The sequence below is a fragment of the Botryllus schlosseri genome, chromosome 13 (genome assembly GCF_051294905.1).
Source record: "Botryllus schlosseri isolate E-star chromosome 13, Bs_hap1, whole genome shotgun sequence".
NCBI lineage: Eukaryota > Metazoa > Chordata > Ascidiacea > Stolidobranchia > Styelidae > Botryllus > Botryllus schlosseri.
This window is the reverse complement of record NC_137248.1, coordinates 18353006-18366449: the sequence shown is the minus strand read 5'-3', so window position 1 is coordinate 18366449 and position 13444 is coordinate 18353006.

Below are 13444 nucleotides of genomic sequence, written 5' to 3'. Positions count from 1 at the left end.
TACAGTTTCAAAGACACCTCACTCAGCTCTACCGGTATAAACTGATTACGTGAGCAGATAGGACAAGAAATTGATAGCAGTATATGTATGCAATACCCGATGTTATTGACCGATGTTAGTATGAATCACCGAAAATTCTCGCGCTTTGCGCTTGCTCATAACATAACATAACATGGTTGGGTTATATTTTTGATCTGAACAAGTCACACACAATGTACGATGCGATAAGACACAATGCGATGTCATGAACAAATAGGAGGATGTCGGACGACACGCATCAGTAGCGATCCTTTACTCTAACATCCACCTCGGCCTAGAGTGCCCGATGTTACAGTTCTTTTTCGATGTTGATCTCTTTGAAGCCGCGGCCCTTTCTAATGGTTCTTTCCATTCATTGTGAGTGCTTTCTTTTCGTCGGGTCTTTGTCTGGGCATGGGAAGAGGAGCCTAGATAAACCTCCGACGGGAATCGAACCCGATTCGTCTGCGTGCTGGGCGCTTATGGTAACCACCACACTATCTCCCCCGCAAATGGTACCACCATAATTTCGTGGAAAAAGCGAACAACGTGATGAGGGTAATTTTATCACCAAATGGGAGCCCAACGCTCAAGTTTTTTTCGGGGGACGAAGTGCTGTTCCGTTCCTGCCAACGGGTATACACCCGGAGATGTTTGGGGTCCTACCTTTTCTAACACACCTCACTCAACTCTACCGGTAAATCAGATTACGTGAGCAGAGAGAGGATAAAAATTGATAGCAATATATATGCCATTCCCGATAATATTGACCGATTCGATCATGAATTATAGTAATTTCTCGCGCTTCACGCGTTCAGGCAAGAAAAGCTGACTCACCAAACGGACACCCGATTTAGATGATAAGTAGCGGTCGTAATAGCGCATTGCATGAGGGAGGTCTAGGGGGGCGACGCCACCCAGAAGTTTGGTTTATCACCCTATTGGGGGGGGCAAGACCAACGTTTTTGGGGGGGCTGACGAAGTGCTGTTACCGCCCTGGTTCCCGCCATGCCTATCAAAAACTAGGCTCGGTTCACTCGGATTTTCTGCTAATCAAAAGGGTTTAGCACCCAATCAGTCATGCGTAACATGAACTTCCAATACTTGTTTGTCTTGCATCGAAATTATTATTTGAGCATTTTGACCACGCCATTGCCTAGTGCCCAATGCCACAGTTCTTTTTCGATGTTAATATTTATTCCGCGGCTCTTTCCATTCCTTGTGAGTGCGCTCATTTGCTGGGTCATTTTCTGGGCTTTTTTGGCGCCGTAAGAACCAGGGCTTTGGAGCCCGAGCAAGGAGCCGGAACCCCGGAGCCGTGCATTTTCAGCGGAGCCGGAGCTGGGACCGGTGCTCTAAATGAAATTCAAGAGGACCCCGAGCTAGAGCCGGTTCCATGAACAGTAGCTCCGGCTCCGATGTATTGCATAAGATGCTATATGCTTTTACTGATGGTTGAATTCACAGATAATTTTACCATAATCGTTCAAAAAAATGAGAATGGTTGTCTCGTTAGCACCACCTTTTCTAACTAACCAGTAACTATGTTTAATTGTTTATACACAGCATGCGCCAAACCTGGGTAGGCTGGATTTCCCGCGCTTTACTTCGTAATTACTGTATTATAGGTAGGCTATACCCTCAAATTCGTAATCAGGACAACACCGACGGTCAATTGTGTGGTTCAAAAAATGAAAACTATGCATGTCACAAAACGGGATTGGTGCTTATGTGAGATGAGCAATATCCCTAATTAGTATTGAGACGAATATATAAGCGACGCCGTACGATATAACGTTGCTGCACACTGCACAGTGCACAATCTGCACATGTTGATTTAGAGGCGCGCATGCCTCACGCCGAGAAACATTGTCTCTGACGAACAAATGCACGTTCTTCGTTGATTGATTTTTAATCGTAGCGCCAAATTGAATAGTGTGTTATCGTTTTTGCCTATGAATTTAAATTCATCCAAGCGCACGATCGTTTAACGATTTGCGAACGTAAATAAGGAAATGCATCGAAGCAGCCCATATCGCTTTTATAGTCCGCATAGCCTACAAATGCCGCGAGGCGATGAGCTACAGTCAATGCGGTGTCCGAACCCTGCCCTGGTATTGAATACAAGAGGACAATTAGTGATTGGGTGCGTCCTTTCCAATTTATAATCATCAATTTTGTGTATTCATTCTTGTTTGCTTGATACACTCGTATTCTTGAATTGTCGCGCAACGTCACTTGCGAGTTTGCAGTATAATCGGTTACTGACTTGTACAGTGCACGATGTTGAATTAAAAGTTCTCATATATTGATGCACTACCAGATTGTCAGTGGCACTAATTTCGAGTTTATTCGATTCGTCTGAAGGGAAACCTTCTATACCCCACTAAACTTGATCGACAACGGACGGACTGGTAGCGAGCGCCCCAATGCCGAATTTGAGGCGGTTGGGTTGGTAAACAGTGGATTTCTGCTGATAAGGTCGCTCATTTCTGCAGTTACGTCAGAACAAATCATACCATTTAGAGATTAAATTGGACCGTATGACTTGATATTAACGTCACTGTTTTAATGCTGTATGATATGTGTACAATGTACATTGTACATGCAATGACATGGAGCAAATTGCGTTCTCGTGCAGATATGACGTCATCGACAGACGACACGAAGTAATTATTTCGTCACAGGACTTTGCATACCCCCACAAAATGATGGTTCCTTGCGACGGCTATAACTATAGAAATTAAACATGGAACGGCAACGACCGATTTTGCAGCTTCGTTCCGCTTCGCTGAGGCTGGACTGGTGAATTGTTTTGCGTAAGCGACGGTAGGATTTCTGGCAATCCAAAAGCTATCTTCCCGAGCGCAGAAATTATTGAATCTGGTCTTGATCGAAAGCTACTGTTGCACCAATTCCGAAAATATAAATTAAAATATTGATCAGGCACTGATCCACCTAGAATCTGTCCTCCAAGTCTGAAATATCGGGATTGTTCAGAACAATCGGGTAACCGCAACACGATGGCCATAACAATGACCCATTGCGACTCTCCGATTGTTCGAACAATGCCGATAGTTCAGATTGGAGGACGGATTCTAGGTGGATCAGTGCCTGATCCTTATTTTGATTTATATTTTCGGAATCGGTGCAACAGTAGCTTTCGATCAAGACCAGATTCAATAATTTCTGCGCTCGGGAAGATAGCTTTTGGATTGCCAGAAATCCTACAGTCGCTTACGCAAAACAATTTCCCACTCCAGCCTCGGCGAAGCGGAACGAAGCTGCAAAATCGGTCGTTGCAGTTCGATGTTTAATTTCTATAGCTATTACCGAACCATAGTTGCCCGAGCTGGAGCTGGAGCCGGAGCAGTGGTATCAATGACCTCCGGAGCTAATTCATCATAGAAGAGAACCCGATTCCATGGTAAGAACAGCAACGCGGAGGTAGCGGAGCCCAGATAAACCTCTTACAGGGAATTGAACGCGGGCCGCCCGGGTTGCATGCGCTTATCGCTACCAATACGCCAACTCCCCGGCTAAATGTTTCTTTATTGCAGTTAATTGTACGTTGCAATATATAATTCGGCAATCTGCTTCTGTGTTAACGGTCACAAATTATTTCTGTTTCTGTTTAATTTATCGCTTAACCCGACGACCGTTCCTGGTGAGCTTCATTCAGTAAAAATAAGCTGAAAGTATAATTATTTTGGCAATATTAATGTTTTGATGTGTAAATCTGTTTCCCGTCAGTTTTCTGTGTAAACACTAAAGACTTCAAAAGTATGCAGGCTTCCGCTAAAAAAAAACACGATTCGTCTTGCTTCATGAAGCGTATAGCAAACGATGTAAACTTCACAGTGATATCGTAAAATATTGTCGATCAATAGAAGTGGTCGGAAACCTATGGGTATAAGATATATCTCTTTGCCAAATATTTATTTTTGTACAGAATTGATCAATATTGCAGCAACTTATTAGTAAATTTTCATCACGTCCAGAATAATTTTTTGTCGTGACGATAAAAACATGTTTTTGAGAGAAAGACAACACCGTCTTCCGGTTCATGGGCTCGGACCCTCTCTTTTCAAAATCCTCAAATTTAAGTTAATGTCGCCCCGACGAACTACGTTCTCGTAACTCAAGTATCGCATGTTTTAAACCAGGAGTCCCCAACACGCGGCCCGTGGGTCGCATGCGGCCCGTGAGGTCATATTCTGCGGCCCGCGACCTGATTTGAATAAATTTCGGAAGAACGCTTAGTAAAGCATTTTAAAATACTGAAATTGATTTCAGTTTAAACATATTGTTGCTGTTGTTCAAAGTAAGCCATTCTACTGTGCCCACTATCACTATTCCTCACCAGCTGATAGGGCTGGGCGCAATGATTCGAGTACTCGAATCTGAATCGGGTATTAATTTTAATGATTCGAGTCGAGTAATAAAATATGTTTTTTTTGAGTACTGAAATTATACTCTCCTCGCCATTGAAAGTTAATTTACCAACGAGAATTATAGTTTCGAAACTTATTTTCACTGTGGAAGCTTTGGAACCTTGATCGGCCGTATCGTAGCATACGAATCATATAGTACAAAGCTACGAACGTTACTAGAAATAGCACATTTCCGAAGTCATGATCATCCCACAAAATTTTCACCAAGTTCAATGAAATCGGTATCGTCGAAAAAATACCAAAGTATCTTTAATGTGATGGATAACGGGCTTTATATTATTTGTGGTCACAAAAAAGGTACATATTTGAACTTTGCCATGTTGCATTACGTTGTGACGTCATAATGGGTGATACTCGATTACTCGACTCGACTCGAAGCATATTACGTGATTCAGAATCGAATAACTCAGGTACTCGATTTTGCCCAGCCCTACTAGCTGATACTGCTTCGGCGATGGTAATGTCATTCCACGGAGGATAATTTGCTGATATGAATGGGCATATTGCCTTGACGTGCACTGCCAAGACCGAGACGCTTAAAAAACGACTTCGGACTCTCCAAAAGACCATGCTTTATGATGAGATAGTTTTCCAGAAAGTGGGTGGCTAATCCAATATATTTCCACTATATACCGACAATTCTGATGAGAGGCAGACATGGGGTGATTGCTTCACGAATGTAATCGATTGCGATTACGATTACTTCTGAATCACGCGATTACGATTACGATTACAGCAAAAACAGGAAGTAGTCGATTACGATTACGATTACATTGGAAAAGTAATCACGATTACTCACGATTACATTTATTTTGCTTGTTATAACTGATCTTAGAGGATTGGTAGACTATACAAGGATTGTGATGAAAAGGGCGTAATGAGATAACAACTTTCTTTATAGGCAATACTTCATTTGCTTGTTACGTCATAACATACCCGATCGCCAGCTTTATAGAGGACGATTTATCGCACCCACCGATTTGCATTATTGCTAGGTGCGTAACTGCCGCACCACAAACACCCCAACAGGGTGGGGATCGAGGTCGAAGGGGACTCCAAAGTAATTCGTAAATCAACATAAATTATAGGGTATTTTCGAAAGATTTATTTAACTTTAAAATTTTCTTCGAGCTTCGCAATTTAATGTCTCTAGATAATTTGATTTTGAAATGCATACGTCTCTACCTCAAGGAAAATGCATGCCTAATTTTTAGGAATAGGCATTTCGGTGCCGTCATTACCGCGCCACGACACACGAAAATATATATGCCGTTGCGGCCATCATGCGACTCCACAAATTGTGCTACCAAAGAAAGACCTAGGCCGAAACTTTGGGTATGTGCCCATTGTCAATAGCCGCGGTGGATGGGCGTGACGAATAGTCGTGTCCTTCAAATCTGATCCCAACAATACAAATGCAACGGGGGACACCCTCGGAGGAATGAAGACGTGACAATTTGTGTGTTCGTCTCACGAAAGTTTTAGTCTGCTACGTTTGCGTGACTATAATATCTTTTGATTATATAACAGACGCGAGTAGTATAGTAGATCGCTCGCGAACGGCCATTGTTTCTTATGGGCGGGGTGGCATGGTGCCGAGAAACCGGGGGTGGCATGGTGACCCTTATGTTTTATGGCGGGGGTGGCATGGTGCAATTGTATCTTATGGCTGCGGTGGCATGGTTACCTTTTCGGGTATAGGCGGCGGCGGCATGGTGCCGTGAAACTCGTGGTGGCATGGTGACCCTTATCTCTTATGGGTGCGGTCGCATGGTGCCATTGTGTCTTATGGCTGCGGTGGCATGGTTACCTTTTCGGGTATAGGCTGCGGCGGCATGGTGCCGAGAAACTCGTGGTGGCATGGTGACCCTTATAACTATAGGCTGCGGTCACATGGTGCCATTGTGTCTTATGGGTGCGGCGACATGGTTACCTTTTCGGGTATAGGCGGCGGCAGCATGCTAACGTGAAAACTCGTGGTGGCATGCTAATGTTTTTTGGTATACGTGCGGCGACATGCTAACGACGATAAATGTGTCTGTCATGTATTCTTACGGGATCTGTGATGAGTCGCCATGTGTTCTTATGGGTGCGGTCGTGCCGATTCGTACTTTCAGGCATCTCTCGCGCGGTGTTGAATATGTATCAAGTGAATAGTCATGTGAATGAATCTTTGTTAATGTGTATATCGTTATTCTTATGGATGCGGCGATGATTCGTACTTTCCGGTATAGGCTCCGGTCGCATGATAGCGTTATGGAGATAGGGATCGGTCGCATGCTAATGTTTTTAGGTATACGCGCGGCGACATGCTAACGACGATAAATGTGTCTGTCATGTATTCTTACGGGATCTGTGATGAGTCGCCGTGTGTTCTTATGGGTGCGGTCGTGATTCGCACTTTCAGCCATCTCTCGCGTGGTGTTGAATAGTCACCAACAATAACCGCACAAACGGAAACGCGGCTTGTAAGAGGATTTACGCAGTGCGTGCGACCTATATTTCGAGTGACCTGCGCGCTGAATTGTTGCCCGTGCAGCTGTTTTGTGCTACTATCGTATCGATTATTACACTAATCCAGTCAGTGCGAAATAGTTTGCTAATTCTAGGAATCACTTCCAAGGTAATATTTTGGTAATTAGTTTACCGCAGAGCCGGCGTAGACGACGATTCGAATATCAACAATAACCGCGTTCGCATACTAACACTCTAAAAAGGTGTGAAATATTTGTAAAAATCCTACGACCACTCACAAGATAACACATCAGAATAGTCATCTCTCGTGGTTTGGTGTTACAAAGGTAGGAATTATAAGTAATATTTTGGACGACAATGATATATCGTTATTCTTATGGACGCGGCGACATGATAACGTTACAGGTATAGGCTGTGGTGGTGATTCGCCATGTGTTCTTATGGGTGCGCTCGCACGTCGTACTTTCAAGTATAGGTATCTCTCGCATGTCGTATTGGAAACTCGTGTTGGCTCGCTCACGCGGTGAAATTTTAGTAATCAGTTTGTCACAGAACTTGATTTCGCTGGTAAGATTTAACAAGTAACGAATACCCAGGGAAAAAATAGATTTCCAAGTGAAAAAGAATTGTTAACCAGGGAAAAAATAGATTTCCAAGTGAAAAAAGTTTGTTAACCAGAGAAAAAATATGTTTCCAAGTGAAAAAGGTTTGTTACCAAGAGAAAAAATATGTTTCCAAGTGAAAAAGGTTTGTTACCCAGGGAAAAATAGATTTCCAAAGGAAAAGGGGTTTGTTACTCTAGGAAACGATAGACCCCCAAGAGAAAATGTATTGTTGCACTGGGTAAACGATAAATCTCCAAAGGACAATGGTATTTTTTACTCAGGTAGCGTCTGACCTCTAGGTGAAAATGGTAATTTTACTCGGGTAGGTATCGTACGTTTAGTGTGATTGGTCTTGTTAAACGTAGTTGCCGAGTTGTACAATATACTTTTCGTGCGTATACAATTACGAAGGGGTGGAAAATGAAATTGCTATTATGATCGTCAGAAGATTGTTGTATGTTGATTTTTCGGAGTAGCAACCCTATCATTCGCATATGACAAGCAAAATCATTAACGCGAATACATGTAACTGGTTCGCTCGGTCTCGACCAATGCAAAATACATAATTCGTTTTTTTGAAACCGTAGCGAAGACCACATGTAAATCGATGCGATAGACTTCTACCCCCTTACATTCAGTTGTGTCGTGTCCATTTTAATACGGGCCCCACGTGTATGACATGCACACACTAACACCGTAAACAGAAGTCGATGATTTTGATTAATAAAAAATATTTCTTGACTACATCGGAATGTCTATGTTGTAGAAAGTAAATACTTTTATGAAGTTGTGTGTTTAATGAAAGCGATTGGTTACAAGTATGTGTTGGGGAAAGAAAATTTATTTTTCTGTATGTGACGAAATGAAAATAGATTCGTGGTTTTAATTGAATTGTGACTGTGTTGTTTTAATGTAAGTTTCAACAGGTAGACTTGACACTGAACAACAATTCGACCCACAAAACATATTCGTTGTATGATTTGTCACTGGTGTGTAAAGGGTTAGGAATTTTTTGAATGATAATATCTACTAGCTGTTTTGTTGTGAGGGCGATCATGTGATGAGTCATCACTTTTCCTTAGCAAAGTAGATTGATCTATGTGAAAGATGTAAGGACCGTGACTAGAAAACATATGTACTTTGTTGTTGGAGTAGCTGATTTACTGCTATGGTGTTGACGTAACCCTCCGGAAGTGAGTATGCTTTTCTTTCACGAAAGTTTACGTGGCTCCGTTGTAATAAATTTGTGTTAACTAAACTCGGATGGATACTGCAATTGTGCTGGACTTACACATGGTATTCGCATACTGTACACATACAAACTTTTGTGTAAACAACTCTGATGTTTCTGTTCGTACTAGTTCTGTGTTGAACTATTTGATTATTAAGATACATGAACACCCATTCAGACAATAGAGGTCTTGTGATATCGAAACAGTTTGTAGAGTCTAACCAACCATTCTTTAGTTTCGTAATGCGAGAATATCGAGTAAAGTTAATTACTTAGTGTGATGTTAATATCCTTCGTACTTTTGTAAGAGTTGTGGAGTAACATACAAAGTAACTAGTTGACACAAACAAAATATTGAATGACTGCTAACGCATTGAGTTCATAATCCAAGAGGGTGAAATTTGTTTACTGTTAAACTAACATAACTCATATCCAGCAAAACAGATACAATCCGATGATGTGATGTTGGTCAATATCCATAATGTAAAGATTGAGTAAATCCTCCTCCGTCAGGTGGGTGTGATTCAAATCAATAGCATGTTACACATAAACATCATTTGTATTGAGGGTGATATTGTGAAGATGATGCCGCAACAACACAACAAGTAATATTTTGTATCGGGTGTTTGTACTTTAGGAATAGCGGAGTGTGTGATATTTTGGATATGTGTGTACGGTTGTAAACTAGGGTTGTTCTTGGGTCGTGCGTAGGGTAAATCAGAACTATGTCTAGAATTCAAACACATCCAAGTACGTTTTACTGACTATGATTACATTTACTTTGACGAAAGGAAATGGAAAAATTCAAATGGATACTACTGACGAACACAAAGTGCAAAATGGTTTTATCAGATTTAGGTGTAGGATATCTTTTCGATTTCTTTACCAGAGTGTGTTTTACAAATAATTCCAGTACACCTAACTATAGGATACATTTGGCAAACATCGTGTAAATTGTTTCTTTGTGATGGTAACGACAGTAGTTAGTATGATCGGTCGCGATTCGTAATGGGGTTCTTATGGGCGGGGTGGTGACGCGCCTGAAAACCGGGGGTGGTGATGCGCCTTTTTTGCTATAGGCTGCGGCGGTGATGCGCCATGTGTTCTTATGGGTGCGGTCGTGATTCGCCTTTTTTGCTATAGGCGGTGGCGGTGATTCGCCGTGAAAACTCGCGGTCGTGACTCGTCTTTTTTGCTATGGGCTGCGGCGGTGATGCGCCATGTATTCTTACGCGATATGTGGTGACTCGCCATGTGTTCTTATGGGTGCGGTCGTGATGCGCACTTTCAACCATCTCTCGCGTGGTGTTGAATAGTCACCAACAATAACCACACAAACGGAAACGTGGCTTGCAAGAGGATTAAGCAGTGCGTGCGACCTATATTACGAATGACCTGCGCGCTGAATTATTTCCCGTCCAGCTGTGTGCTACTATCGAATATTACACTAGACCAGTCAGTGTGAAATAGTTTGATCGTAAATTATGATATATGATGTCGTAGTTTAGTCGTGTCAAATGACCGATCGTGTTCTCTTTCCTCGCTATTGATTGCTACCTGAATAATACTTTCGGCTTATTCGCTGTTTCGCGCCTACAGAATAGTCTGCTGTTCACAGTCGCAACAAGAATCACAAGTATACACATTTACACATTCGTTTATTACTCTGAAATCAAACTCTTCACAAAAGCACGTACAATCGTATCATTCGCTTTTTTATGATCGCCAAAATTATCCAAGTATTCCTCGGTTGAAAACCCTTGAGCTCTTTTTATCAAGAATGCAATAGCATGATCTCCACACACATCCGAAGTTTTACTCTGTAACTGTTTGCCAGTCACGGAAAATTCATCCGGATCCAGGAATTCGATTATCTGAGGTTTTAGTGGTCCGAAACCCAGTGAATCATGAAAATGGGTATCCTCATCTCTGTATATAGAAACCCAGTGAGACCCGGGCAAACTCGACTCGTCGTAATTAATGGTGATAGCGAATTTCCCGCTAATTGGTTTCTTTGGTAACTGGTCTACTGGATAAGTTCCTAGATATAGACTTTGTGTGTCAGGGTGGTTATAGAGAATATCATTGATCTCAGACGTATTCATATTTCGACGACTTGTCTTTTTTGATTCAGCTGTAGAAGATGTTGAAACTCCTTCAAACATAACAAGGTTACGGAGGTTGGTAAAGGCTTCGATGTAGTCAAAACCAGATGCACAGTTCCTGTCTTATGAAGTTGATAACAGCCCAAACTATTATCGGGCGTCAAATCAAACACAAAAAGAGTGTACCCATTGACATAATCTTTGCGAGAAATATTTAAAGGTGCCTCGGATTCCCAGCGACCTGTCTGAGAGAATAGTGTCATATAACCTTCGAGTCCGCCATGTTTATCAAAATCGAAATGAAATTCACGTCCGTTAATTTGACGCCCATCCACACTTAACGAAAGATTTTGAACATCAAAGTGTTTAAAGTTGAATGGATTTTTAGCTCGAACACCGTTAAATGTCGTGGTCTCGACTAAACCAATTACGATCTTCTTTGGCATGGTACCGCTAACTAACTCTCTATCAATTTTCGACAAGCCCGCCGCGAATGTATGAGTCGACATTTGTAAGCGTATCCAGGGATACTTTGCAGTATTCTTCTGTAGTACAGACTTGTGTGCTAAGCTTACACTTTCAGCGATCTTCATCTGTTTGACATACACTTCCATTTCGAGTAAAACAATTTGTACATCCTCCGCATCACCGAGCAGACAGAAATTATCTTCGTTACGTGTAAACTTTAATTTCATGTCGACATTATCCAGCATACATCTAGACTGTTCAAAAAGACCCATTCGAATTTTTCCGATCAACTCTAGCGGGGTGCTGTTTTTGGTAAGGTCTTTTCGTTTAACATATCCAGTATTCGCTGCACCAAGAACATCCATAGAGCCAGCGACATCTTTATAAAAACCTTGTCCTTGCACAAAACTCTCCGAGGCGCCGTGAGTATCATTCAACAACCGGGAGATATAAGCTTTGTAGGCATGACAATTATCCGAATTTGTGATAACCTCATTTGAAATAGTTACATCGATTTGTTTGAAAAGAGAATCCAACATGTTATTGATCAGGCCCACTTGTGTATCGTTTGCTAAATCAGTTCCATCGCGTTTAGTGAGCTTCAAACGTAATCTCAAGAACGTGTTTTGTAGATCCATATATCGATCCGTCCTTGGTAATTGTACTTCCATGACATTACCTAAACTATGGGGTTTGACGACGACATATTGCGATTCCTCAATACTGGTTTGTGTGTGGGGTATACTAAATATGTTTAATCCCGAGTTATGACATTCTCTGGAACCCGCGTGCATCAACATTGTTCTTAGTCGAATATATCCTGTTGTTTACGACGACGTTTGGATGAAGTGTTCTTTGACTTTGTTTTTTTCCTTTTTATAGCTTTTGGGGTTAAAATTTTATCAATCACTCGACCACCAGCTTGTTTACTTCTCTTGACAACACTAGACTTGATCGAGTTACCCCGTAATAGATCTCTCGCTATTTCACCTCCAGTCCGTAACAATTGACCGCCGGCGTATTTCGCAATAGGTGTCACTAAACGACCGAGTGATTTAAACAAACTCCCGATACCGGAACCGGCTTGAACTCCACCACTAAAATATCCATAACCATCGCCTGTCTGGTTATAATGACGATGGACAGAATGATGATCACACGTGAAAACAACTTTCATAATCGCTTCCTAATGTTAAATGTAGCTTGCAATGAACGACTTATTATATTTATAGGTTCCCCAAACTCATCCCTGAGGTAAAGACATACAGAATCTACGACATCTTTTGAAACAGGGAAATAATACGGATTTGTCGCTACCCAATTATGCGTGACATCACCAGGTGTCAGTGGTATAACTCGTAATAAACGCGCTAACGTATCTCCAAGTAAGTGAGGGTGAATAATATCACAATACACAAACAAATATTGCCCAATCGCCGGTTCGGTTAAAGTGAAATCGATCTCCATGAGGGCTAATTCGCAATATCTCGTCGGGATGTTGTTGATGGTGAGTAGTCTGTGTTCAAAATCAGCACCAAGCATAGAGGTGGTTAACGTCACTATTTTCATCGCGCGTGAAGTGTCAATGTGGTCTCTATATCATGTACTAACTGACCGTATTGGTCCCTGATGGTGATTTTTATATCGCGGATGTGGTTAATCGACACTGGGAAATAAAACGGTTTTTCATATACAACTTCTTGTCTCATACACGTCTCGTTATTTACTTGGATCACACGAAGCAATTGACTCATGTAATCACCCACCGGATGATGTCGTAGTACATTCATATACACAAAAAGATATCTGAGGTGGGGTTGAGTTGGTTTAGGTTTGATCGACATGACATTACATACTGGTGTCGACACTTGATCAACTACACTGAAATAATTCGTGAATATATCCGTGGGATGGAGTGTGATACGTTTCGAGTAACGAATTCGGAAAAGTTCATCGTTGATTCTTTCGGTGAAACAGTGTTTGAAACTGTCAGATAATATTCTTCGCGTCAACTCGAGGTTGTTTGCATAATTCCCAAGTGGTGTTAGGTACGCTTCTACTATTCGATCTTTCTCATTATGTAGCTCC